The 26,342-nt window shown below is 43.7% G+C and overlaps 1 protein-coding gene across 1 annotated transcript in view; it reads left to right on the forward strand.

Annotated features, from left to right (window-relative positions):
• Positions 1-7,150: 7,150 nt before the first annotated feature.
• The window catches only part of CHST15 (carbohydrate sulfotransferase 15), a 44,527-nt gene continuing 25,335 nt past the window's right edge, over positions 7,151-26,342 (forward strand). Inside the window, exon 1 of the mRNA XM_051618969.1 lies at positions 7,151-7,231. The gene's annotated coding sequence lies outside the window, so the exon portion shown is untranslated. The remainder of the gene's footprint in view (positions 7,232-26,342) is intronic.

Genomic DNA, 26,342 nt, shown 5'->3' on the forward strand with positions numbered 1-26,342 from the left:
ATGTAGGGGGGCTTGAGCTGAGAACTTGGTCTCCCTTACTGCCAGCAGAGAGGAGCAGGCTCCATTAGAAGCCCATTCAAAACAGCTGAATTAGAATCCCATTCAAAACACCTGAATCAGAAGCTGTTTCTCTCTTCTGAGCCTCTGGAGAGCCTAACGTTCCAGTCTCAAGCTAGACATGTGAATACTCTCCCTCAAGTGCTTATTATTATTCCCATTTTGCAGGTGGATGAACTGGAAAGGACAGGACTGTGCTAAATTAGGTGAGCTGCCTGCAGTGGTTAGGCTCCCTCTCTGCTCCCCCACCAAACCCTTGCAAACATGAATGAGCACAAGAATGCAAAGCTGAATAAATACCCAGGGAACATATTTAGGTTGTAAAAAACCCCGGAGAGGGTATCAAAATATCTCCAAGTGCTCTTGGAATACAGGGGGAGCCCTGAGCACCGCGTATGAAATGGTCAACGCAGAAGTAATTTCTCATGCGAGACCACAGGAGTCACAGGAGCTGGCTTTGCACCAAACTGCCTGATTCAGCAAGATATGACCAGTGTGCAGAAACTCTGCTGTTAGATTTCAGCTTTGAGGGCCTGGGAGAGAGGAGGTAACCAGCAGGAGGAGAAACTGGGAGATTCTTTACAGATGGGAGTATGGCAGTGATTCCACCACGTGAGTAGAACCCTATCAGCAAAAAAAAAAATACATGCCTTAAGAATAGATAATACATGTATGAAATTCACCCCTCCCGTGCTATTTCTTCAGCTTGTATGAAGAAGACTGAAGCAGTATCTGTTTTCTGCCACTTCTGGTATTCTTCCTAAAGCCAAAATTCTGCTGGAACAATGGTATTCACTAAGAATGATAATATAAGGAAGTGTTTATCAGTTCTATCGTTGCAGGTGGACTGGAAGAATGATTGCAAATTGAAATGGCTTTGTAACAAAGCCTGAGTTGGCAAAAAAGGCAGACAATTTCCCCCTGAAATTAGCAGAAAGAATAACACTTGGAGAAAACATCATTATGTCAGCAAAGAGGTATGTGATTTATTTTGGTAATAATGGTTTTCATAACTTTGATGGTAGAGACAGTTGATCTATCTGGATATTTTTCAAGTAAAAATTTAGCAAGTGAAATGACTCTATTTGTGTATCTAAAATGAAGGCTGATCTAGCAGAACGTGCCTGGAAATTCATCTCTCTGTAGCTGTACGGGGCCAGGACCCATCCTCTGGTCCCAGGGGGAAAGGAGCATGGCAGGGGCCATCTCTGCACAAGTGAAGCCTCTTCTTGTAAAAACAAGCTGACCTCATGCATTGACCTCAGTGATGACTTCATCCCCATGGGAACAGTGGCTCACCAAGCTATTCCTTGAACCAGGTACCTCCTGGGCTAAATGGAGTGTGAGAAAGTGTGGCAGAACGGGAGCTCAGAGCTGGGCTCTGGATTTTGTCCCTCTCTACCCTAATTCTGGCTGGGTGACAACTTCTTCTCAGTCATGAGGGACACCCATGCTCCCCTTGAATCCCCTCTCCTACAGGTACAGGATTTTCCTCTTCCCTGACAAACTTCTGTTGCAACAAATGGCAAGTCCATATGGTGAGCACTTATCCCACAAACTCAACATCAACAAATCAGCCTTGGCACTTGAAATATTTATATGTTAGGGCCGAAAGGGACAGTTGTTCCTTTTGTCCAGCAATATGAGCTGTTTATCCAAAATGTAAATAATTCTTAAGGAAAGATGTATATGTGCATGCACATATAATAGATGTATATTTGCTTCGTGCTGCAATCTGGTCTTTTTTTCAACTCTGCAGCTCCTGCTGAGGGCTGAGGTTTGCAAGGAGCTTCAGGTTTAGGCACGAATGAGGAGCCACAGATGAGCAAAAAGGAAGTCTGGAGTATGCAGGGAAAAGAGCTTATAAAATACAGTTAATCTGACTTTTCTTGAGGCAGATGGAATGGTGAAAATTAGTTAAGGGAATAAAGCACACATATAATCCAAGCCCTCATTAGAACACCTCCCTCAACAAATTTTAAATGCTTCGTTTTGAGTTGAGGAGCTGAAGGAGGTGTAATAAGCTACATGAAAGTAAAAACTCCTGGCAGTGGAGTGCACACAAAATGGCTCAGTGACCTACAATTCCCTACCAGTGGCTCAGAGACAAAATATATTAACATACATAATAGATCTGCAGAGTGACAGTTTAAATACATGACTCAGAGGGGAAAGATTATCCCGTAACGGAAAGGAAGCGCCTCCAGGAGTGACCCTCTTCCCTCCTCATTCACAAGAGCAATGGCAAACAAGAGGGTTGCTCCTGTGGGAAGGGAGAAGCCAGGAGCAGAGCTTCTGTTGGCTTCAGTGCCAGTGATGTGTGTCTTCAACCAGGAACCAAGTACAACAGTGACAGAGAAGCCACTGGACCATTTTAGCAGAGATCTGAGAGGTCTCAGAGCATCTTTCCCTGTTTAGTCTGCTCCTTGGCTGTCTCAAGCTCTTTAATCGTAGAATCAAAGAGTCTAGGACTGGTTTGGGGTTGAAGGGACCTTAAAGATCATCCAGTTCCAACACCCTGCATGGGCAGGGACACCTCCCACTAGACCAGGTTGCTCCAAGCCCCATCCCACCTGCCCTTCAACACTTCCATGGAGGGGGGAGGTAACACATCAAAGCTCATGATGTGTCACAGATTTCCACAGAGGTTTTTTTATTATTAAAGCAAACAGTTTAAATAAGAGCCTGAACCAACCTACTGTCAAGCTCCTTGTCTGCTGTCTCACCTAGTTTCACCATTGCTGTGATGAGCCCTTGGTTGGTGTCACGTATCTAAAAGCTACAGGAGGAGCAGTGTGAAAGCCCCAGGCCATCAGCACACGTGAGCTATTTCTGGTGCTCATTTGAACCCATCTCCATTTGTCTTTTAAATCAAAACTCCTCGTTCATATTCCTTCAGAGCATGACAGAGCTGGCCAAGCAGCAGCTTTAAAAGCTTGGCCTGCCCTGGAAGTCACACACAGATGTCTCCAAAAGATTTCAACCAGCTTCAAGCCTTCTCATTCCATGTGGGGCCACAAAAGCATTATGCTAATTCTGAGCTCTGAACCATTTCAAATCTATTTTAATTGATTCCTGGCTACCAGGATATTGTGAAATCAGTGGTAAATGAAAGTAGCAGGAGGCAACATCTTTTCTGTTGCTGCAGGGAGATCACACCTAAAAGAAGGCATTAAATTCTGGGGCCTCATTGCCAGCGAGATGCAGAGAAATTGGAAGAAATTCATAGAAGAGCAATAAAAATGATTAAGGGTCTGAAGAGACTGAGTTATGAGTGAAGATTAAATGAACTTAATATGTATTGCTTGGCTAAATGATGACTAAGAGGGAGATGTTACCCTTCAACAAGTACTTGGAGGGCATAAATATCACAAATAAAAGGGAATTTCTTCAGGGTGCTTAAGGGCATATGACTTGGGATAAAAGAATGGCATTAGGGAAAAGGAAACGAGTTCCAGACAGACATCATAAAAATCTAACAGACCACTTGTGGGAAAGCAAATTCTGCCACATTTATCCCTTCAGTATTAATTTTTGCCTATTCTAGGAAATTAAACATTGTCTTCAATTAAAGGCTGAGCAAGAACTCCCTGATGCAGTCCAGGGATGTGCATGCTGAGAAGAATAATTTCCAACCCAAGCTGGGAAGACAGCAAAAAAGCTTTCTGAGTATTTGAAGGTTGATATACCCTTTACTGAGAGCCAAAGGATGTATTGGATATGAAATTAGTGGTCTATATTTTAGGAATGTGTCTGTTGCCAGGATACCGTGGGGAAAATAAAGGTAATAATGCATTTCTCTAAAACATACACATTCCATTAATTCCAGGGAGAACTAGAGACTAATATTTTAATGCAAGAACAGGCCACAAAGAAGAATAAGCCTTTCTGCAATTTTCTTGTAGCCCCAATTTACAGCTCAGAGCCCAGCCTCAGAGTTGGAGGAAGGGTGGGAATAGTTTCCGTGGGCATCAGGATGCTGCTGCTGTGCATCCCAACCCCAGCCTGGGTTAGACAGCGACTGTGTGTCCAGTAGGATTGAATGTCTGTGGGAAGTTGGGAGTCGTGCCTGGGATCAGCAGAGCAGCTTGGCAGGGTTAAGTCCTAAACCTGCTAAGTACAACATACGTATCGCCTGGTGGTTTCTCAGATTTACTGCAAGGAAACTCCCGGGCCAAATTTCAAGGTCCCCACCCAGTAAATGGTTTGCTACCAGCTCCCCCTTGGCTTTTCCAGGCAAAGGGGGAATCCTGAACCTGCTCCCTCAGGCAGCTCCCGTGGGGAACTCGGGATGGCCCTTGGCTCCTCGCTGCTCGTGGCAGAAGCGGGACAGAGACGTTTGGGGCAAGTTTTTGCCTTTTCCTGTCACAACCCACATCCGTTCTGGGTGAGATTGCAATCTGAAGTATCAGTTTATGCTAGTTCCCTGCAGCAACATCCCTGGAGAAAACTTCGGAAAGCAGCAGCAGGTGGTGGGGGTGTCATGGGAAAAGGAGTCCCCAGAAGCAGCAGGAGCGGGAAGCAAAAGGCTCCTGGGTGCTTGCAGGCAATGGGCTTCTCCCTCTGGTTTTTGAGTTTGGGAGAGAGGATGCAGAAGCATCTGTATTTCTAACCCCTCTTTGTGAGAACAACTGAAGGCTGGTGATGCAGTGATAGGCACGTGGAGGAAGAGCAGCCTGTTTCCCTGGATTAGCATCCCATTCTAGCGTGTTCTGAGGACACACTCTGATTTGCTTATCCCAGAATTAAATCTGGCTATAAATGCTGCTATCAAGCCCAGCCACTGGACCCCTTCAACAGATTTCTGCCCAAGCCATGGTCAGCAGCAGTAAGGAAAACAGTCATCTTTAAAATTGCACTACTGGCTGTGTGCTGCTTTCCAGCACCACTGAAGGGCTCTTCCATATTTTTTACCAGATAAACATGATCAGAGCTAAGAAATCTGTACAAAGTTGTTTTGAAAGTGAGATGATCCTTTATACATTGCAGAGTAAGCATGGCAACCAGCAGAAATCACATTTATAAAGGTGAAGGTCAGAAGCCTCCATTTTATGAAAACCAATCCAGCTCAAGACAGTTCTACTATGATTTCTATATTGAAATATCTTATTTTCCTCTCACTTTGAACATTTTGAATAATGAGAATTAAAGTCCAGTCTTATTTTATAGATTTGTTTAGATTATTTATTCTGACTGTTCATGGTGACACAACTAGTTCTTGGACAGTGGTTTAGTAGGCCATAAAATTTTGTATTTCCCCCCTCATCTCACCGGGTAATGTTGAAGATAGTTTAGAAGTGTCCATGAGATGGGTAGACAGAACCTGATGGAGTGTCTGGAAGTCTGAGGTACCACATTTAGATACTAGCAGCAAGGTATTTACTCCACCTGATGGCTGGTGAGGAATAGTGTGAACAGAGGCTTCCCCAGGGAAGGAAGATCTCATTTTCATGTCATGTTTTCATGCCAGCTTCTTTAATTTAAAGACAAACAAACAAACCAAAACCCCACAAACAAACAAAGCAAAAAGGAAGGGAATATATATAAAATGCAGAAATCTGGCAAAGCATAATTGTTACTCAGTGCATCCCAGGAGGCCTAAATAGGCTTTGGAGGGCAGAATATTTAACCCAGACCCAGAAACTCTGAATATGTGTGAATATTCTGTAAGTTCCAGGTTTCTCCTCATCAGGTGCTTTAATTTGTGAGGGTTTTTTAGCTAAGAAAGAATTCAGTGAGAATCAAATGTGACCTGAACAGAGGTACAATACATGGTGCTGCAGAGAAATCGTGCATAGGTGATTTTTAAGTCAGTCTCTTAGTTATTTGTATATGGTTTTATGGCATAATCACCCATTTGGAAGCCTTAAACTGTCTAGCTCTCAGTCAGAACTGTGTAACTGGGAAGCTTCTGTTTTGTATTTTGCTATTAAGCTGCATGTAGTTTCACTTCAAAACAGATTCCCACAAATTAAGTTTTAGATGCCTCTGAAAGCTGCAACCAGAGATGGACTTGATCATGAAAGTTAAAACTAAAGCACAGTATCCACTGTACTTCCACATCTAGCCCATGCTTCTGCACTTCTGTTTCTTAGAAATAATGTTGCTGGGTATGAAACCTGCAGTTCTAAGCCCAGTGGTGGGTTCACTTAGTGTTAGGAGGGAAATAGGAAGAGCTCTCCTGCTGTGGTGTGCGCGCACAAACCTTGCCCAGCCACAGGCAGTCAGAAGATGCTCAGCGACCTCTGAAACCATCAGCTGTGCATGAGACCTGCCTGTGGAACTGTGTGTGCCACGCCACACACGCATCACACGGGTGACTTCCTAAGCAGACTATACATTTACATGTATATTTACATACACAGGGTGGTAGGTCGCTCTTGGTTGGGGAATGAACTTTTTGCACTTCCTGAGCACAAGGTTTTGGTTTCTCAGCCGACGCTGCTGCTGTCGCCGTTTGAAAATTGGATCGTGGCTCTGCAATCCTGCAAGGAACGGGGCACAAAAGCCTGACTTGCTGAAGGGATGGGGACCGGGCAGCGTCTGAGCAATGTGTCCCCTGGGGCTGAGCTCTGCCTGCCCCACCACAACCCGGGGTGCTGGTTCCGCTCCCCCCCTCCCCGCAAACGCCGTTGGCTTGGGGCACCTCCTGTCTCCTGCAGGATGGCTCAGGACAGGCACGTTTCCATCCAAAAAGCTCCTCGAGCAGCTATCGCTGCCGGGGGCCGCGTTGCCGGGGGTGGGGGGGTGATGTCCAGCGGGAACCCCCCGCCCCGCAATCTTTCCTCTCCCACTCTCCACCCCGCTGGGGACCGGGGGGGCTCCCCGCTCCTTTCCCCGGCAGCGGGGCTGCTCTGACCCCAGATACATCCCCGGGGGGCACAGGTGGGGATCCCCCGAGGAGACCCGGGCAGTGAAGCTGCTCTACCCCCCATCCCCATCCCCTTCCCGAAGGGCACGGCCGGGGACCCCCCGCCCCCGCGGGGCCGAGCCGAGAGGCAGCAGAGCTGCGCAGAGCGGGGCTGCTCCCTCCCTCCCTCTCCCTCCCTCCCCCTTCCTCCTCCTCCTCCCTCCTCCTCCTCCTCCGCCCCCCCGCAGGGCAGCGCCGGCGGAGGCGGCGGGCACGGACGGGAGAGCGACCGAGCGCGGTGCGGGGCAGAGCCGGGCGGCGGAGGTTGGTGCGGGGATGCGGATTAGGGGGGGTGGTGGTGGTGGTGGTGGTGGAGGGGTGTTTCCTTGGAGGTTCAGGGGGGGGGGCTGCTCCCCGGGTCGCGGCTCCCCAAGTTTGGAGGCTGCGGGACTTTGCGGGAAGTTGGGCGGGCAGCCGGTACCGCCGGGCGGCTCGGCTCGGCTCGGCTCGGCTCGGCTCCGGGTACCGGGCAGAGCGCCCGGGGGGGGTGCAACCCTGGGGGTGCGGAGACACCCCCGCGTTTTGCTGCAGGGGGAAGGCTGGAGGTGCCTCCCCAGCAACCGGGGGGTCGGGAGTGTCTTATCCCCACACGCTCCGCGGGAGGATCCCGGGGTACCCCCCCCCCCCCCCCCCAAGAGTGTAGCATCCCGGGATGCGGAGACACCCCCGGCGGCCCCCCCGCCCCCCCGCCTTGCTCTAGGGTGAAGCCTGGATGTGCCATCCTAAAAAACGGGTGTGGGGGGGTCCCCCTTACTGGGCGGGAGGGTCCCGGGGGTGCGGGGTGTGTGCCCGGCGGGTGCAGCATCCCCGGCTCTTGGCGGCAGGGGGAGCGGAGAGGGGAGAAGCTGGAGTTAGGGGGGGGGGGGGGTTTCTTGTCTTTTAGCCCAGGTCAGGGCTCCGGGGAGGGCGGAATGATGACAAAGATAATGCGATTTGCTGTCATCTCGGCTGCGCTGGGCAGATCCCCTGCCTGGGATCCGCTCCGTGGCAAATCGCGCTGGTTTTACGGTGGTTCGGCAGGGAAGAGACTTGTCAAGCCGTTTTCTCTGAAAGATTCCTTGAATTCCGGCAGCGCATCCTACCTGGAATTCAAGCCGGGGATGGATGTTGCCATTCACTGAAGCTTATTTTGAGGTGAAGAGGGGTATTTCTTACATGCAAGCTGCTGGTTGTTAAAAATAGCTTCATGGCATGTTTTTGCTGAGAATGCAGCCAAGGTTCAGCCCTGGGTTATGATGGTTAGAGTCTGTTAAGCAACAATTCACCAGCTGAACTTTGATGGTGTCATCTATGGTTGGGTTTTGTTGTTTTGGTTTGTTGTGGTTTATTTTCTCCTGTGCTGCTTCATTGTTCTACTACAGCCTCACTCTGCAGTGAACTGACTTTCTCAGACACAGCTGGGGTTGTAGGTTAATAGGGTAGATGACAGTGTTTCTAGGATGGTGCATCTAAACACCCACCAAACTTTCAGGTAGGGAGATATATTGGCATTTATAAATTTATTATTAAATGATTCTATGGCCTAAAGTTCTCTTGGTATTGATTTGCTTGCTTAGGACATAAGAAGGGTTTCACTTCTTGAATTACCACCCCGATAAAAAATCCTTAGCATCTCCTGCACAACAAACGTGTGCCTTTTGTTTTTCATGGCTAAAATAAAAAGCAAGCAGAGTAGTCAGGTGAGCAGATTACAGATTAAAACTCCAAGTTTGCCACAGCTGTTCATGAGGAGTAAAGATTTTTAAGGTTTAGCTGAAAGTCATACGTTTGGGTAAGAAATGCCTAGTTCAAGAGCACTGTGAACTTGATACTAATCGGGGGCTACTTGATCTCTGGCAAAAAAAAGAGTGGAATTTCCATCAACAAGAGGTCACAATTTATATATGGAATATAAATATGTATTTATGTCGATGCTGTATATACACAGATATATTTTATACACACACACATATATCTATATACTCACTTGTAAACAGTAAATGCTACTGGAATAGTTGTCTTGAAGCTTTTATTTTGTCAGTGATTAAAATGATGTCACACATCTCTTGCCCTGAGAGCTTCTCTGCTGCTGCTGGTGCCATTTCATTCTTGGGCATTGAGTCAAAGGCTTCATCTGGCTCTTCACGTGCCAAAAGAAAGAAAATCAATTTGAATGCAGAAAAGGGGAAACTGCTTGTGTGAAGATTTAGTGGTGAAACTACCTTTCCCCCCCTCCCCCCTTTAAATGGCACTTAGATCCTGTGTCTGTAAGTGCAGTCACCATGCAGTTCTGCAATCAATAACAAAATAGTTTTATGGTTCAGCTTTTGTAACAGGAGGACTAATCTCAAATTCAGAGTGTTTTATTTGGTGGTTGGTAACAGGGACATGATGGAACAGTGGAGATTTACATGGCAAAGCACTTAATTCCACTAATGCAATGGAAGACAGTAATGGATGTTATCTGCTTTGCTCAACTAAAAGTAGGTAGCTGGGAGCTGTATAAATGAGAAGGTTGAAGCAGACTCTAGTATTTGAATTATTTTATGTGATTTCAGTGGAAGGATGAGGTTATGTAACCCACCAGCAGCATTAGCAAGGATGGGATTATGTAGGCATAATCACAGAGAACTAAAGAAGATACAGCTTATATTTTGGCATTATTTTAAGCAACCTGTGGCAGGAGCTCAGTGAGAACCAGGAGTTGCAGTGGGCAGAGATGATGTTTGTAGAACAGCTGATTTCAGTGTTACTGCACATGGTTCTTAAAGCTGGAACTGTGTCCCAAGGCTAAAGTGTCTCCCAAAGTATTTGTTTAGATTCCGGATCAAGTTGTTAGGTGGGTGGCAGCAAACTCTTCCAAAGTTCATGGGACATTGCTCACTGTGATACTGCAATCTCTTCACCCTCCAATAAGGATTTCTTATAAAATTCCCCTACTGACCAGGAAGGGAATAATTATTACTAACTACTTTTCCTATGCTGAGGCCTTCCTTGTGTGCTCAGATTTTAAGAAGCTGAAACTCAGCATTTTTTTTTACCATTATGCTCTGTGTTTTTAACACTGTTCTGATGTACTTTTTCTAGAGATCTGCCTGATCTTGCCTAAAAGACATTGATTTAGGAAGTTAGAATATCCAGCTGTATTTCTCTCTCAATACAGATGCATCATTTGGGTGAAGATAGGCTATAACAGGTGCCAATGTACTCCCTCTCCCTCCCAAGTCTTAATTACCCTTGCACTTACTGTATCCTTAAAGGCTGTATATCCCACTGGGCTCTTTAATTGCTGTCTTCAGGCTTCAATTCTTCCCTTAACACACCTATTTTCCTCCCTGCTTTGCACAGTGAGGGATAACTCTGAATTCCAATCGTACTCGTTGGCTAGACTGATGTTGCTCAGCTGGAAGAATCCGAAGTGCTGTGGAAAAACAAGTTGTATTTCCAATAAGAGAACATGTGGGTTTTGTTGTGGCTTTTTTTCACTTCTTTTCCCCACAAATTAGTATTTCTTATTATTTATGTGTTTTAGTGAAGTGCACTGTTTTTCTTACTGATGAGTGCAGTGCCAGGTTTGGAATCTAAATGCAGCTATTCAGGTGAGGGGAAGGGCTCTCTAAGCTCCTACAAGTTCTTATCTCAGAGCAGCCTGCATTACACTGATCTCTCCACTTTTACTGCAGTTACCTGATCATGTTTAGCATTGTTGACCCATTCCCTTAAAAAGCTGTAGGATGGATGTGCATGGATGTCAGAGAACACTTGCAATGGAAGCTCTGTAAGCCTTTGGTTACACAGCTGGGCCCAACATGCCACTAAAAAGCACTTTAGAGGCAAGTTAATGCAGCTTTTCCATGGAATATTTATTCATTTGTGTTACACCTGGTTTCCAGCAGCTGTTGGATGTGGCTTGTAAGCAGTAGTTTTAAGGAGTCTGGCAGACTCTGGACGAAAAGATAACCAGATAAGGGGCCTGATAACTTGAGAGAAGAAGCAGAAAGAGAAAGTGAGGTCCATTTGGGTCCTGGTGGCTGATGGCAAGGACAAGGAAGCTGTGGGGGTGCTGAGAACAGACGGGATGATGAATGTGAATGGGAGCGAGTGGTCCATGGGTGGCTCTGCCCCAGTGTCCTCTGTCCTCCTGTGACAGCAGGACTGAGGTCATGGACCCGCCAACCACCAACCCATTGCCTACTTTCTTCTCATTCCCAGGTTCTTTAATCCAGCTCTAGGGTCCTCGGCACAGGAATCATAGAACCACAGAATGGTTTGAGTTGGAAGGAGCATTAAAGATCATGTAATTCCAACCCCCTGCATGGGCAGGGACACCTCCCACCAGCCCAGGCTGCTCCAAGCCCCATCCAACCTGCCCTTCAACACTGCCAGGGATGGGGCAGCCACAGCTTCCCTGGGCAACCTGGGCCAGGGTCTCACTACCCTCACAGGGAAGAATTTCTTTTTAAGATCTCATCTGAATCTCCTCTCTTTCAGCTTGAAATAATTTCCCCTCGTCCCATCAGCATGCCCTTGTCCCAAGCCCCTCCCCAGCTTTCCTGGAGCCCCTTCAGGCACTGGAAGGTGCTCTAGGGTCTCTCTGGAGCCTTCTCTTCTCCAGGCTGAACACCCCAGCTCTCTCAGCCCGTCTTAATGGATTTGCAATTCCAAACCTATTGCCCTCCCTCTTCTCATTTCCAGATCCTGCTTCTTAAAATTCCCACAATAGCTTCACCTGGCTAAAATGCATATTTTCCTAAAGTGGCAAGCCTGCTGCTTTCCTTATGAATTCGCAAGAAATGTGGTAGAACACCTAAGCTAACTCAGCTCTACAAACATTTTTGGAGCTTCTGGGGCTGCAACCATTTCTCCTTGGCTTGCAGAGAGCAGCTAAAGCCCCTGCAGCTGTAGGGATGGTGAAAGGCACTTGGTTGCCTTCTGTGTGATGGGTTTCCTTTCAAGTGAACACTGTCATGTGGAGAAATGTGATGGAGAGGTTGGGAAGTGACACAGGCCTTTATTATCTTATATGCCAAGCACTACTAAATACACACTTTTTAGTCTAAAACTGTGCTGTCGTTTGGACTCATCAAATATGCACACCGTTTTATAAATAAGTAGTTTTTAAAAAGAAGATTTCTTTGTGCCAGCTCTGTAGTTAATGTAGGTTGTTCCTCTCTGTACAAGGTGCAGATCTGTACCTAAATAGCAAAATATCAAAACTGACATTTTTCATTTGCTTCACGCCTTCCAGTAGGGAAAAATATGTTTCACAAGGAGGTTTTTTTTTTCCTGTAATAAACCTTGATGTTCAGTGTGGGTGAATGTGTCCTCCTATCTTACCATAAAATTAGAAGAAATGAGGGGATTGAAAACGACTTTTGTATTATTATGTTCTTGCATGTATCAGTGCATGGCTTCAATCTGCCAAGCTCAAGTTAGACCTGGTAACTCCTCAGGACTTTGTGGAATTTAAGGAGAACCCTTTCTTTCAAACAATGCCAGTCATTGTCCCACAGGTGAGTCCTACCTGGGAAGAACTGTGAGATCAAACAAAAAGAGTGAAGAAAAAGATTCATGGTTGTTTGGAAAAAAAATAAGGCCATTAAAAAAAAACCACCACGAATTTCTGTAAGATATGTAGGGAAAATAATAATAAATATTTTCTGCAATGTGTGTATTTAGGGATGGAAGAGAGACCTGGTAGATAGTAGTGCTGAAAGAGAGCTATGAAAGTGGGCAGCATGTTAGGTGTGGGTTTGTAATACTGGCTGGTTTAAGATGAAGATGACAATGACCTTATCTGATCCATGTGCCCAGATGACATCCAGGTCTTGGAGGGCAAAAAGCATTTCATTCAATTCATGCTTTAGATCTGGCACCAGAGAGATGCAAACAAATAGCAGAGACCTCAACAACAACAAAGTAATAGAACTCAGGATTCTGGAAGGCTTTGCACATGGTTTGAAGAAAATGTAAGAGTCTGGTGCTAGTTTTGCTGTGCCCAAGCAAGCTTGGGAGTGCCAGAGTTCGTTTATCCAGGGGAGAAGGAATTTGGTTGGTGCAGCCAGGAGGTTTGACTCTGTGAGGCTAAAAATGGGAGGAAAGGGAAAAGGGCAGTTTAATAGACTGTTAGGAGTGTATGTTGTGTGATGAGATGGGTTTGCCTGCAGGGCCAGCTCTTCCCTGGGAACTTTCATCTCCTGACAATTCTTTAACAGGTCTTAAAACCAACACTTTTTGCGAATCCATCAAATATCTGATGTTCCTTTCCAGCCTCTTCGACTACTTGTTAGTTGAGAAGCTGGTCTTCTAATTGAGCTATAGAGATATTAAATAGTGTTCAATAGGTATTGCTAATGTTAAATAAGATACATGGATAATTAGAGGATATAAGAGCAGTTACATGAGATACAGTGGTGGTCTCTTCATCTAAAAAGACAAAAACATGTTCCTGAGCACTTTAGCATTGAGTATTTCAGCTTCACACCCTGGGCAACTCATCAGAGCCATTCATAAAGTAAATAATTTAGGTGAAAATATTAAGAAATTATAGAGCAATGAAAACAGTATCTCAGGTTGAGGGCTGACTTGTCTGACGAACCGATGAGAGTAAATCAGAACAAATTCTTCCCTTTGTTATGTTTTTACCTAACACAGAGATTATTAACCTCAATAGTCTCTATATGTATACATTTTAAGATCAGATTTTCGCTCAAAAATTCAAGTAAATTTTTATGAATGGATGTGACTTTTCATTTTCTTAATTCAAATATTTTCTAGGATAAATTATCTCAGCCAAAAATCCTGCCTTGATAGAATTACTCTTACTGAAATGTATGTCTTGAATGCATAGGTAAATTTAAAAACACATCAAAAGTGGTGTGTGTATGTCTTAATTTTCTAAATTTTCTAAATCTGTATTATTCTCATACCAGAAACCTATAGTTCATTTGTTGTTCATAAAATCATGTATCTAGCAATGAAAACAGTATCTCAGGTTGAGGACTGACTTGTCTGACGAACCGATAAGGATAAATCAGAACAAAACCACTATTACTCTTGACATTTAGTATCAGAATTACCTTGCAAAGCTATTTATACCAGATTTAAAGCAGTTTCAACAAGAAATGAGATGTGAGAGGTGAACTGGAGGCAACCAGAGCTCATCCATCTCATGATGGGAAAAAATCGTTTTTCTAAAATCAGGTTATTTTAAATACTGAAGTGTTTTAACTCTTCCGAGAAGACACTTGAACATTGCTCAGGAGATCAGCACAATGAAAAAACACACCACATAGTAGGATGGAATATATGTTGGTATCCATGGAAATCCCACGTGGATTTCTCTTGCATTAGGGGAGATGAAAAGTCATTCAGCCCTGGGTTTTCGCTGCTGTAAAGGGGGGCCAGAATCTTGCACCTCTAAGTTGTGGGCACTAAAAATGTTTCCCATTTGTTTTGGAAAACTTCTGGGTCCTCTTCTTGACAAAGAGTGTGACTGTAGTGGTGGGGCTGGCAAACCAAAACCACCATCTGCTGTAGCACTAGTTTGGTTTTTTTAAGAAAACAAACAATTTGGGTAAAATATCCTTCTCTAGGTGGCTTCAAATCACCTGCTGCTTATTTCTGCATACAGCTGTAACAATTCCTGTCCTTTGAGATCAGAGTTGCAATGTTGCAATGATGAATTTTGCTGTAAGAGGGGGAAATGCACAAAGAGCTTCTGCTGAGTGTTGGTAGCTTTTTCTTTTAGTGGTGCCCATCAAGTGGTGTGATAATCTATCCAGTTTTTCATTTTTGTCATGCTGTACTAGTTCATTGGATAATAAATGAAAAAAAAGGAACTATTTTAAAATATGTTGTAAAAATGCAGATGATCACGCAAATACCAACAGTTATTTTTGTTGAACTATTACAATTCCTAGGTTCTAAGGCTTTTCAGTATTAGAAAATAAACAGAAACTTTATGACCATTTATATTTGCCCTTTAAAAACACTTCCCTGCTAGTGAAACCAGACTATTCCAACCATAATCACACACACAAAAAAAGGATACACTGCAGGACTTTAATAACCTTCTTTGTGGGGCTTTAAAGATACAAAATAATTCGGATGTAGCCAATATCATTAAGTTGCATTTAAAAATAAAAATAAAATGGAGGGTTTCAAATTAGATAATATAAATGCTGTGTTCATTCCCAACTGTAATTCTCAGGATGAACCTCTGGCTTCATTAAAGGCAATGAAATGTCTTCCTGCTGACTTCAGCGTGCCAGGATTTAAAAAAAAAATAAATGGAAATAGGGTTTTAAAAAGTCTTCTTGATGAGTTCCTGGAGCTGAAGTTATTCAGCTGTACTTTTCTGTACATATGGTCTTTGGTACAGCCAGGAAGTCTTAAGGTGAAGGGAACGTCTGGTGGGGATGAGAGTACGTGGAAAGGAAATAATAATTCTCTTTGAGGTAATATATCGGTAGTTGTGTTGTCCCAGAGGTCCCCTGTTACTGCAGACCTGTCTGTTTCAGTGCTAAGGGAAGCTGACCGTGCAGGTGGACATTCATCTTGAGGGTATTTAGGCCTTAAAAGTGCTGAAAAGACCCAAATCTTTGTTTAAAACACGGCACTGGTGCGTGGCGGGGAGAGGCGGCTGGGCAGCCCTTTGCAGCACCCAGCCATGGCTTGTGGGGGCATTTTTAGCTTTGGCCTTTTGGCATCAAGGATTTGTCTGCAGCAGTTGAATAGGAGGAAGGAATTAATTTGATTTAACGTTGTCAAACTGAAGTTCCTCCCAGCACATCCTTCGAAGAACACTCAGTGGCTCTGGATTTAGCCTGCCCATCCGCTTTATTTTTGTAGGGGTATTTTTGGACTTCCTCTGCTGGTAAATATTTAGAGTCTGTTTAGATTTCATCTCATTTCTGTTAGATGGTGCTTACAGATTTTTTTTCTTTCTCCGTAACTACTTATTATTGAAGAAATTGGTGTTACAAGCCTAGAAATTGCAGTGAAATTGCAATTTTGTAATTTTAGCTGTCACTGGCTAACAGTGTATTTATTAATTATCCAACCGAGGCTTCTAGCTTTCTAAAAGACAACTTTATTTCTAGGCTGTAGGAGTTAGAAGGGAGCTGTAATTGCTTTATGTCTGGAGGTGCAGGTCTAGGTGCAGAAGGCTTGGCTGAATTAGATGTGACCATCACCGGGGATCAATGAGGTGTGGCAAGTGGAAAGGCTGCTTCAAATTGGCAAAAGTTTTTGTCTCCAGGCTGCTGCTCAGAATGAAAATTGCAGGCATTTTTTTTTATTGCTTGATTCAAATCTAATTAAAGAAAACAAAAAAATGAATCAGGGAAACCTGAATTGATGTTAATTACTCAGAGCACTTGAAGGATTTTCTTTGCAACATTCTTCAAGCTTTTCCTTGCTCTCTGTACAGTTCTCACTGCTGTTGCCCAGCTGAATCTTAGTGCTGGTTTGCTATGCCTTGCTAATTCCTTTCTGGAGCCTTGTTTTCCTTCCTGATGTGAACATGACAATCCCACTTTAATTAGATAACAGCAGTTGTCACCATGCATGAAGATGGTGATGCCCAGGAGTCTCAGAAGTATCTGTGTCAAAATAAAGAAATAAAACCCCTGAAAAGCTTTGCTAAGAAGCAGTAAACTTAAAAATTGATTTGGTTAGCAGAAATGAAACTAGTTGCCTTATTATATTAAAGCATACAGCCACCAGATGTTCCTTATTTTCTGCACCACTGTGGTGGGAAGAATTCTGCCCTTGGTATGGAAAAGCTAAAAGAGAGCAACTTGCTACAAGTGGCTTTCTTTCTGTTTGTATTCATAGTTGGCAACTGTCTTTGTTGAGAAATGTTTTCATCTTAAGATGGATTGTAGGGACTTGTTTCTCATAGATAAGATAGACTTGTGTTTTTAATGAGGCTTAAATGTCAGCAGCCACATTTGGAAATTCAGACTTTAAGAAAATAATGAATAGGCTTACTGAATTTTCAAAAGGGTGAAAGTACATTTTATGTACAGTTTTATTATTATGAACTGCACTATCAGTAGAGACACTTTAGCCAGAGGCTTAAATATCTGTTCATCTTCAGGCAAGCTAAAAGGAGTGAGATGAGTCCTAAAGACAAGCAGGACTGAAACCAAGGTGGAAGGACCATTTCTAGAATCAAGGAACAGCATCCAGTTGTAGAAGGGTGCAATTCATCCTCAGGGTTTAAAAGCTTCAAATAAAAGAGTAAATAAAGGCAGCTAGATGGGGATATATCCCTAAAGTTGGAAAGGAACACTTGGTACCCAACACAAAGCTCTTTTTTCCCAACCCCAAAGTTGAAGAACAGTCTCAGGAGCAGGATGAGATGACTAATTGCTCACCAGTGAGGTGAGCAAAGGGCTTGTGATCTGGGTTGGTGGTTTTTTATTTCCATTACCAAGAGATGCTAAATTGACAGGTGCAGACCCTCTTCCTGCTCCATGGTTGCAGAAGCCTCGTGCTCATCTATTTTTTTGGTCTGTACTCAAAGGCAGCACCATTAGAAAGGGGAAATTTAATTTTCTGTACTTGAAGCACAAAGACTGAAAATGCAGTGATTTCTTGAAGGGGAATGATTAGTGGTTGGTTTTTCCACTGGTAGTACTGTGGTTTGTTGTAATGTTTTGGATGTGTCTTCCACCTCAGATTTCAGTTGGGGATTGACTGACACTCTGTGGATCTAAGGCAGGTTGGGGGAGGTAAATCCATCACTCTCAGTGAAGGATGTGAGGGCTGCTCTCCAAATGGTTTTCCTTTTGAGTCCTCAGGAGCAGCTGCTTTGAAATACTTACCTGTCTTCAATTTTTCACCTGTGGTGAAAAATACACTGTAGCATGGCATGCACTAGCTGCAGGCAGAGGATGAGACAGACTTTCTCCCTTTTTTTTTTTTTCTATGCTTAAGCAAAAATAGAGGTGAGCAAAGCCCTCCTTAACTAGTAGAAATGGTGTGTTGACTTCTAACTGGAGTGAATTAGTGATTTAGCAGCTAGTCTGAAACCAATTACATTAATGAGGGCTCCAGTGTCTTAACTGAGTTGTTTATGAGACTGAGGGTTTCACTTCCTTGCTGCAGATCTTGCACCTTTGCTCCTGAAAATGCCACCTGCCAGCTTTGGCTCCAGAAAGTGCTGGTTGCCACTGTCATGCAGGGGGGTCCTGGCACTGCTCTGGAACGGGGGGTGTGGTGGCAGTTTGGGAAGGCTGGAAAAATTACCTTCTCTTGGCTTTGGAGCTCATGGAAAGACTGAAATTGGCTCCTTTTAATGTGGAGGGAAATTCAGGTTCAGTGCTGTCTGCCTCAGGTGGCTTATTTAGAAACTTGGTTGCCAGTGATTTTCTGTGTTAAATTTTGTTCAAAATCCCTGAATCCCCGTGTATTGGGATTCTGGAGAGTGAGCTGGGAGATGAAGTGGGGTTGGTTGTTTTTTTTTTTTGGCATTTGCTATTGAATGGTAGCGCATAGGTGATGTGTGTCAGTTCTCTGTCATTTTGTCATCCAGGAATTGAAAAGCACTCTGGGAGTTGCTGAGATGGTGAGTACTGTCCATGCCCCAAGGGTCTGATGCACATGGACATTAATAAAACTCTGAGATACATTTGAGTGCTCTCCAGCATCCTCAGAGTCTGCTGTGAGAGGCATGAACGTTTGCAATGAAGCTACTTCCTTTACTAAGTTAATTTATTTTTCATCTTGGACAGAAGCTTCTATATTAGAAGATGATGAAAACAGTGGATATGCTGTATTGAAATGTTCACATCTGGAGGATGGATTTGGCCTCTTCCAGATCAGCTTTGTTGGAGTAGCTTAGCCCTGTACAAGGAACATTTAGGAGGAAAAATTAGAGTGACTTCAAAGTCAAGTTTTCACACGTAAAGGAAGCAAAAGCACATAATTGCAATGTTCTCCTCTGATTCACTAGTATTATTAAAGTCTAATTTATAGCACTGAGCCAGGCATTATAGAAAATGAGGTACGTTATCAGCACATCATTTATTTTTTCACTCTGTGAGAAGTGAAATTTTCGGAGTTTGTAGATGATTTGGAACTTCTGAAGTCACTTACTGTGATTACAAATGTTTTGGATACTGAAGGCATTTTTAGGGATTTTAACCTGCAAGAAAGCTGTAAATTAAATCAAATGCTCAGTGGTGAGACTGTCGTTTCTCCTGCAGAGCCAGGATGGATGGTTTTCTAGCATGCCTCATTTCTCCTCATACTGGTGAAGTAACTGCTATAAAAGCAGCAGGACTGACTCAGTTATTGACACAGTAGGTTTCATTTTTGTCCATTAGAAAGAGTTTCTCCATCATGGCCAGAGAGCTGATCCCTGTGCACTTTCCCTTGCTGACTCTGTCTGGTTCTAAGCTCTGCTCTGGCTGTGCAAAGCAGGACCTGCTCTACTGAAGAAGGGGGTTGTCACAGTCGAGTTGCCAACTCCCCTTGAAAGCATCAGCAAAGAGGTGAACTCATGGGACAGTCATGTTGCCAACGAGTGAAGGGTTTTCATGGGAAGAGCAGCAGAATGCTTCATAACTGACAAACCCAAACCACCAGGTCTGGCTGATGACCTCACTGCCCAGGCCCTCACGTCCGGCTGACTGGGATGTTGAATTGGTGTTAGAGCTGTTTCTGCTGAAACCAGGGGCAAGCCAGAAGTGGTGGGATGGGGACAGCTTTGTTCTCCTGGGACCTCAGTTGCAGAGGAGATAAGGCAGGACAGAGGGGGTTGCACTGCCCAAAGCTGCTGGTGCCAGCTGCTGAGGGACAGCCCTGCAGCTTTGATGGAAGATGTGGCATCTCGTGGCACTTGGTTGCATGTTGCTGTCTTTAGATGTGGGAGTGGAGTGACCTTTGAAGAAGCCAAAGACTGATGCCATGTTTTCTTAACAGTATTTCTGGGGGTGGAAAGCATTAAAAGACACCAACCAACTTCTACAATGTTTCTGAAACCATACCACTCCCTTCCAACCCCTATGATTCTATGAATATTTGAATTTCTTTGAAGTTTGTGATAGTGTTGGTCTTTAGCTGTGATGATCCAAAGATACCAGGGGGGACAAGATTGAGTGTTTAGTCCATTATCAAATGGCATTAAGTTCCACAGCAAATATGTCCTCTGCCTATGAAGATGCATATATAGCCCTGCAGAAACACTTCAAAATGATGGTGTCTTTTAAGCTGGGTAGTAAACATTTATTGCACTTTTATGTAGTTAAAGAGCACATGATGAGTGATGGAGTTGAAGCCTTTGATGAAACAATTACATTCAGTGGTAGGAGACTTGGGAAGTAAATGTTGCATGACTTGTGCAGAATAAACACTTCCCTAAGATGCTGAAAGCAGTATAAAATATTCCATCAGAAAGGCTTTTCTTAAGTAACTGTAGCCACAGTTACCTGCAGGAATTTTATCTGGTGAGACTGTGTTACTCTTGCAGAGATAACTGATTAGCAGTTTCTTGACAATACTTAGACCTTTTTAGGATCTCCACTTGGACTCTGAATCCACTTTGGAACAAGAGTGTAATTTCTTGGTACTTTAATGGGCTGGCATTTATCTGCTGTGCTGTTGCTTAAAGAATTCAAGTTGTTGAACATTTATAAAAGTTACTGCTAAGTGTGGAACACAGAGGTTTTTGGTTTTTTTGGTGTTTTTTTTTTTTAAACAAACCACAGTTGTGATTTGTCATCAATGAGTAATTTTTGTCAACTAATTTTTGTTTGAATTTACAAGAAACTTTGATGGCAGACTCTTAATACTGAGTTTGTTCAGGGTGCAGCTGTGTAGATTTCCTTTCACCCACTCAGCACTAGATGAAAGCTGAAATGCCCCATTCATGAAAAAACTCCTTGCATGGTACTTATGTACAGATGAGATATGTTTTTCCATCCATTGTAATGTGTATCTCCTGGAGAATGTACCATCTATGAGTCATCACAAAACATTTCAAATGACTGTGTTGAGATAGAGAGTGGAGAGGTTAACACTCCAGAAGGGAGAGCAACCCCCCAGGATGACCTGGACAGGCTGGAGGAGTGGGCTAGCAGGAACCTTATGAAGTTCAACAGGCAGAAGTGTAAGGTCTTGTACCTGGGAACACAACCCAGGAGTCCAGTTCAGACTGGGATCCACCTGGTTGGAGAGCAGCCCTGTGGAAAGGGACCTGGGGGTCTTGGTGGATAACAGGCTCAACATGAGTGAAGAGTGTGCTGCAGGGCAAGGAAACCAACAGGATGCTGGGCTGCATCTACAAGGGCATCACCAGCAGAGATCAAGAAGTTGTCATCCTGCTCTACCCAGCACTTGTCAGACCACACCTGGAGTATTGCCTTCAGTTCTGCTCCCCCCTCTACAAAAAGGATGGGGCAGGCTGGAGAGGGTCCAGAGGAGGGCCACAAGGATGAGAAGGAGAGAACTGGAGGACCTCCCATATGAGGAGAGGCTGAGGAAACTGGGCTTGTTCAGCCTTGGGAAAAGAAGGCTTTGGGGAGACCGTATTACCATGTTCCAGTACTTAAAGGGTGGCTGCCAAGAAAATGAAGACTCCCTGTTTACAAGGAGTCACATGGAAAAGACAAGGGGTGATGGACACGGGTTGCTTCTGGGGAGATTCTGATTGGACATGAGGTAACTTTTTCACCATGAGGACAATCAAACATTGGAATAGTCTCCCAAGGGAAGTGGTCAATTCCCCCACATTGGACAATTTTAAGTCTCAGCTGGAGAGGGTGCTGAGCCACCTCATATGAAACCATAGCAGTACCTAGAAAAGCTGAGCCAGATGATCCTTGAGGTCCCTTCAAACCTGGCATTCTAGGATTCCATAGTAAAGTTGATGGAGCAAATTCAGCTTGGTGGTGAAGGAAAATCCCTCCTCAGCCACTAAAAAATGAATGAGCAGCTGTTAGCACATAATTTGCTCAAGAATTGTCACAACAATATTGTGTTTAAAGCAATGGTAAGTGTTGCATGGACAGATCCCCTTCAGAAAGACTTCTTCATGAAGTGTGAAGGTGTATCAAGGGAATTCTGGTAGGTATCATTTGCTTGCATTATTGCATCTAACATTTATCCACACTGTGAGATAAACAGGCACTGAAGGCATTATGTTCTGTATGTTCTTTTTATTCCATACCATGTTATTCATCCCAAAAAGCAGCCTTAAATTAGCAGCTGATCTCTCCCAACCCATGAGATTTACTGATCTGGACCGTGTGCCATTTGCAAAGTGGCAGCAAGAATTAGCTTTCAGCTGGTGGAAAGAATATGTCTCTCACTTGAAAGCAACGTGGGGATAGCAGCTGCTAAAATCATGTAACATCAAATGTGTAAAAAGAACAAGATGGTAATCAGAGTAACATCACTGTGAATGCCCACCTTTCTGCAGTGTGACAAGGCTGAAAATGCTTGGCAGGATCATTGGAAATACTCTCCTAATGTTTTTGTCCCTTGTGCTGGTTCTGGACCAGTAATTGATGCAAGAGACAAAGACCTGGGCTTAAAATAACTGTTCAGCACTGAAAGATCTCTTCCTGCAAATTCCACTGGGCTACACTAGCTCTCCATCCCTTCCTCGAGGAAGAGTCAGCTGGGGCTCTGGATGGGAAGATTTGTTTTTGTTTTCCACAGTGAGGCCTTGGTGTTCATCTCACCTAACCTTGGAGGTGTTGGTGGCAGACGTCTAAATCTGAGGCAGTCACTCAAACCTGAAATGGGAGCTGACAGAGAGGAACTGGCTGTCCAGAGCAATTTCCCTGTGTCCAGATAAGTTGATGAAAAGGACCGTGTTGCCCTCACACCACTGAGCTTTGCACGAAGGGAAAACCCAGATCTCTCTGGAGCAAGGTGCTCCCCAAGAGCCATCTGTGTAAATTACAGCATTATCTGGCCAGAGGCTCAAGCACTGAACAAGCTTGAACATAAAACAGGATGGGCAGCTGTCAGAAAGAAATGTGGAGCAAAAAATAGCCCATGTTTGATAAGTGAGCTCTGTCACTACTAGAACAATCATTTGCCTCTGGAGTTTTCTGAAGATAAATACTTATTTATTTTTGATTACAGTCTGACTGCAGGGCGTACAGGAGCTGTATTTAGAGGTGATATTTTTTTTCCCACCTGCCAAATACCAAACCCCCTGGATTTGTTTGATAAAAAATATCTGGAGGGGAAGAGCCTCATAACAGATTCCGCCTTCATGCTTCGTGTTTCCCTGTTGCATTAGTTCTTCTAACAGGAATCTGGCTGCTGTGGGGGATGATAGTGTGATTTATTCCTTGAAAGAGAGAGCATGCAGGCAAGAATTTATATTATTGTAAGGTAATGTGATACCTTGTGCTGGGAATGAAACTTCCACAGCAGTTTGATCTTATTAGAAATATAATAAAAACATTGGTGGAAAGACCAGGCTTATTGCTTTCCCTCTGAGGTTGGATTTGAGGTGATGCCTTCACCTTCACTGTGAGCTCTTGGGTTCTTTTTCTTTTGCTACATAGCAAAAGAAAAGAAATGTGGCAAATTCAGCCTGAAGTATTCTCACTGACAACAAATCTCTGAAGAAGTGATTTTTACTTTCTATGCCTGTCTTCACCTTATTTTTGATATTCAGTGTCTTTCTGAGTGTTTAAAAGTACACTTCTTCTCAGCAAGGGGTGAAAGTGAAGTTCCTTCCATCTATCAGTACTTTATGTCTGTGTGATTCAGTAATTTAAATATAATAATATAATAATTTTAATAATAATTCTGCATGCTAGAATGTTCTAATCTGGTGCCAGATTTTTGGGATAATGGAATCCTGACTTTATCTCTGTTTTCATAGGTTGACCTCAAGGACTGCAGGGGATACCTTGGGAGGTTGCAGTGACTATGAGCATTTAAAAAGAAAGATGCTAAACTTTGCCCATGCATAGTGTTTCCTGAAAGTGGCTAAAAATGGCTTTTCTGTGAGCAGACACACACTGGAGTAATTTATGTGGAGACAAAGTATTTTCTACAGTGTGCAATTTTTTCGTAGTCGATATAAATCTGTCAGTGTTTCTGTAGCAAGACACTATGTGAGATGAATGGAAATGAAGTTAGGAGATGAATTGCTGGAGATGTTGCACGTCATAGTCAAGTTTTCATCAAAAGTTTGAGGAGCAGCATCTACCATGGGCAAAATCCTGCTCTGAGCATCCTTATAAATTGTAGAATCATAGAATTGTTTGGGCTGGAAGGGGCCTTAAATATCATCCAGTTTCACTCCCCCTGCATGGGCAGGGACACCTCCCACCAGCCCAGGCTGCTCCAAGCCCCATCCAACCTGCCCTTCAACACTGCCAGGGATGGGGCAGCCACAGCTTCTCTGGGCAGCCTGGGCCAGGGTCTCACCACCCTCAGACTGAACTAAATGCATAAGAGGAGAATTTTGCTCCATATTTGTATCAGAGGAAGGACTCCAATACCTTGTGAGCTCTAACCTGTTGCAGGGTGATGGAGTCATTCTGCCTGGGACATGGGGAACCACGGATTGGGTGACTGGCAGTGGTGCTTTTTTAGTTCCAGGGTTTTTGGACCTGCTTTCCTGGAGATGACATGACAGTCAGTGCTGGTTCTGATACTTCTCTTCAGCTCTCATAAAACCTGCAGTGCAAATCTTGCATGGGAGAAGAATGGAAGAAGAAAATGACCTGAGGCGTGTGTTAGTGGAATTGCTGGCAAGTTCTCATCCCTACCTTAAATGTGGAGGAAATAGTCTATTATCTCGTAAACCTGTGTGCTAGTTTAGGTCTAAACTGGGTGACCATAAAGAAGTTTGGAGTTTCTTAGTAGGCCAGAGGTTGTTTTGTTTTACTTTCCTATCTGGAACTTTTATTCAGCGAGTAGCTCAAAAATAAAGGGTGGGTCTGATTCTAGGCTGACTTAAATCAGGTGAATTACTGTGCTGGTTTGAGCCAGGATGAAAAACACAACACAGAAGTGGATAGAATTTTTAGTGATTTTTAAAAAATTATATTTTTTTTCACTGAAAAATAGTTTAATTGAAAAGTGAGTATTGTCAGGCTTAATTGTAATTTTCATTTTCAAGGCAATGGGTCACTAACACCTCAGACTATGTGGATGTGGCATGTTAGGAGCATTAGAAGCTGGACCTTGGTAATTTTTAGGAACCTGCACAAGACTTCAGACCTAGTAACAGGTTCTGGGGGGAGGCACAGCCATGCTGAAGCTGATCCAGGACAGTCTTCTGCTCCCCTTCCTTCTCCCCCTCTCTTTTTTCCCTTGCTTCCAAGAATCTGTTTATTCAGGCAGTGTTTATGCCCTAATTGAGTGGTGATTCAAGCTCAGTAACTACTTCCTGAGCACTGCAGCCCAAATAATTAGAGTGGGTCCTTATTTAATTGAGATGATTGCATTAATGTTGATTTTAGGGAAGTTTGTTGATTTTCTTTTTGCAAATGGAGAGTGTCGTTTGTTCCGTTCTCGCCTTTCCTTTGGATGTATCACGATGAGGAAGGAGCAGAGCATCTTTGGATGAGATCTTGAGAAAGAGACTGGCTGGGTTGTGAAATGAACCCCAATTGTTATTTGGTGAGATTGCTGATTCAGTGGTGATGCAGGAGGTTTTCTTTGGCTTTAAAAGGATCCAGGACTGGAGCCTGTAAAGGTTATTTTACACTTGAACAAGCGTTCAGCAGGTTGAGTGGGTTATGACCACATATCCCAGCTTTTAAAATGGGACTGTTGAGAATGTTTGCAGTGGCTTTATATAATTTCTCCAGAGATGGTTTCATTGATTTAGTTGGGGTTTTTTTAATTTTATTTTTTTTTTAAGCAAATAGTGAAGCTTTACACAACTTCAGTCTGCAGGAGGCTGCTGAGCTTTCTAATGTCCTGCTGCTTTTCCAAACTAGTGCAATAGCTTGTTTTGGTTTGGTTTGTTTTGCAAGGATGTTGCAGTGGTCAGGGATTCTTTTTTCTCATTTAGTTGACTTGTCTTCTTTCTAGCAGCTTGTTGATTTCTCTGAGTTAAATAGATAGGAGTTCAGGCAAAGATTATTTCTGAAACTGTTAACTTGAGGAGCCTACAATAATTGTTGTGCAGGATAGAGAAAATCTACAATTATTCATCTCCTTTCCTGAGTTCATTTTCTTTTATTTTTTTTTTTAGGTCAGGTTTTTATGGCTTGTACTGTTTATTTATGAAAACAGAACAACCTGCCCACTAATAGGATGAACTTCCTCATGCTGTACAAATACTTCACCACACTTGTACAAATACTTCAGCTTGTTCTGAAGAGACCATGGCTGGGAGCAAAAGCATCGTGTAGCCTGAGGTCTGGTTCAATCCTCATCCCTTCCAGTGAGCTTGATA

The sequence above is a fragment of the Apus apus genome, chromosome 4 (assembly GCF_020740795.1).
Source record: "Apus apus isolate bApuApu2 chromosome 4, bApuApu2.pri.cur, whole genome shotgun sequence".
Taxonomy (NCBI): Eukaryota; Metazoa; Chordata; class Aves; order Apodiformes; family Apodidae; genus Apus; species Apus apus.